Raw genomic sequence first — 2834 nt, 5'->3', positions numbered from 1 at the left:
CCTATTAAACCTGCAGAACTGTGAGTCAAACCTCTTTTCTTCATAAATTACCAGTCTCAGCAACCTCCGCCTCCCGAGTTCACATGATTCTCCTGCCTCAGCCTCCTAAGTAGCTGGGATTACAGGTGTGTGCCACCACGCCGGGCTAATTTTTGTATTTTTAGTATAGGCAGAGTTTCACCATGTTGGCCAGGCTGGCCTCGAACTCCTGACCTCAAGTGATCCTCCTGCCTCGGCCTCCCAAAGTGTTGGGACTACAGGTGTGAACCACCATGCCCGGCTCTGGTAGTTCTTTATAGCAATGCGATGTACAGCAAAGACTAATACATCAGTTCTTAGAAAATACCCATTGAAGTATTTAGGAGTAAACAGCCGTGACATATGTAACTGACTTCCAAATAATTTTTTTAAAAAATTATGAGAGAGGAGTGGGGAGCAGATGATCAACCAATAAAGCTGACAGGTTAAAATGTTAACAATCAGTGAATCTAGGTAAAGAGTTTATAAATGTTCCTCATACATTTTTTGGTAAATTTGAAACTACATCCAAATAAAAAGCTAAAACAAAAGACATTTCTTTATCACGTGTTTTGGGTTCTGCCATAATCAGAATGTCTGCCCCCTAAGCCAACTCCATTCCCACTGCAATGGGATGGAAACTGGGGACGCCAAGAGACAGAGCCCAGGGTTGCCCAGGCTTACTCTCCTTTTATTTCTCATCTGTGCTTTGCCGAGCAATGTCCAGGAATTTTTTGCATTGCTCTTGCCCTCTGTCTGAAGGCGGGATTCTTCAGGTGTCCAAAATCTCCTGGACCCCAAAGCAGGTATTGCTCCCTCTGTGTCTGAAGAGGACACAGCGAAGCTGCCTCCCCGCTTTTAGCACAGTGAGTTTGGCGTGTTTCTACCCATGATTTTTAACTGTGGGCCTTTGGTACTCATCATCGTCTCTGATTACCTTTTCCAGGAGACTGAGGGACATGCTTCGTCTTAATTTTTAAAGAAACATGAGACCCAAACAAGCAGGTAGTAATATTTCTTAGGACTTGGTGAGGCTTTGTCCCCAGGGTTCACTTCATCATCAGGACCACAGGAGAGACTCAGGAAAGGAACGCTTGGGGAAACAGATCCACATACAGATGCTGAAAGGAAAGTAGGCTCCAAGGCAGTAAAGCTGCGCTTGCTTTGGCTGCACATATACTAAAATTGGAATGATACGGAGAAGATTAGCATGGCCCCTTAAATAAATACATAGAAGCAAAAGCAGTAAAGCTGTGATAAACACACCACAGCCGATGTCTGGTGGAACTATTCACATTAGCAAAGACATGGAACCAACCTAGGTGCACACCAATGGTGGATTGGATAAGGGTAACGTGGTGCATATACACTATGAAATTCTACACAGCTATTAAAAAGAATGAAATCGTGTCCTTTTGTTTGTTTGCTGAGACAAAGTCACCTAGGCGGGACTATAGTGGCACGATCTCGGCTCACTGCAACCTCCAACCCCTGGGTTCAAGCAATTCTCCTGCCTCAACCTCCTGAGTAGCTGGGATTATAGGAACGTGCCACCACACCCAGCTAATTTTTTTCGTTGTTGTTGTAGTTTTAGTAGAAATGGGGTTTCACCACGTTGGCCAGGCTGGTCTCAAACTCCTGAGCTCAGGTGATCTGCCCGCCTCAGCCTCCCAATGTGCTGGGATTACAGGCGTGAGCCACTGTGCCCAGCCTTGAAATCATGTCCTTTGGAACAGCATGGATACAACTGGAGGCCATTTTCCTAAATGAATTAATACAGAAACAGAAAATCAAATACGACACGTTCTCACTTATAAATAGGAGCTAAACAAAGAGTACACATGAACATAAAGATGGAAACAGTAGATACCAAGGACTCCAAAAGAGAGGAGGGAGGAAGGGGGCAAGGGTTGAAAATCTACCTTTCAGGTACTATGTTCACTATTTGGGTGGCGGGTTCAATAGAAGCTTGAACCCCAGCATTTTGTAACATATCCATGTAAGAAACTTGCACATCCAGGTTGCACCCTTGAATCTAAAAGTCTTAGAAAAAGCAGTAAAGTATGAGGTTTATGGGGCACAGCAGTAGATGATGTAAGTCAGCTTCACCCGCTTCCTTGCTGGGCACCTGCAGTGCTCAGAACCACCTGGGGCCCTCCCGGAAGAGAGGTGTCGGGGACATCCCTTCTCTGTGATGGAAACGGCCTGAGAGGCAGATGGTGGGCCAGATACCAGGATTGGAAAGAATAGCGAAGTGGAGTAAGGAAAAGAGGAGAGCAACCGAGCACGGGACTCAGTGCCCAGGGCTGCACTCAGGAAAGACTCCTCCCCACTAGAGTTGAGTCCTGAGAAGGGTCTAGCTCTGCAGACTGGAAGGAGGTCTGCATGTGTGTGGGGAGGAAAGAGTAGAAAGAGAGGAAGCATCCAGGGACCCGACCCCTGTGACCAGCTGTGTCCACAGCACACCGTTCCCAGACCACACCTCTGCATTCTGAACGGCAAATCACAGGGCCATTCATTCATTCACTCACTGTTTAGTATTTATTAAATGCGTGACATATACTGAGTTCTGTGTTATAAAGACTATCCTGGGATAGAGTTGGGAGAAGAAACAGGCACATAAGTCTTAACGGGATCAATACTTTAAGGTAAGTATGAACCAAGTGCCAGGGAAAGGTTGGTGGGGGCAAGAGGCCTCTGGAACCTGTAAATGAAGGGCAGCCTCATGGAAGGGAAATTTGAGCTCAGTTGTGAAAGATGAGTTTGAAATAATCCACAGAGTGTGGTACAGCAAAGAAGAACATAGACTCCAGCAT

General features: G+C 46.0%; 1 non-coding gene across 1 annotated transcript; it reads left to right on the top strand.

The window, feature by feature from the left end:
* The first annotated feature begins 1173 nt into the window (after positions 1-1173).
* On the top strand, positions 1174-1276 carry LOC119620131 (U6 spliceosomal RNA). The gene has a single exon (XR_005236595.1). It is a non-coding gene; the product is annotated as a U6 spliceosomal RNA (small nuclear RNA).
* Positions 1277-2834: the final 1558 nt, after the last annotated feature.

The sequence above is a fragment of the Chlorocebus sabaeus genome, chromosome 3 (genome assembly GCF_047675955.1).
Source record: "Chlorocebus sabaeus isolate Y175 chromosome 3, mChlSab1.0.hap1, whole genome shotgun sequence".
Lineage (NCBI taxonomy): Eukaryota > Metazoa > Chordata > Mammalia > Primates > Cercopithecidae > Chlorocebus > Chlorocebus sabaeus.
This window is presented reverse-complemented; position numbering and strand designations above follow the sequence as displayed.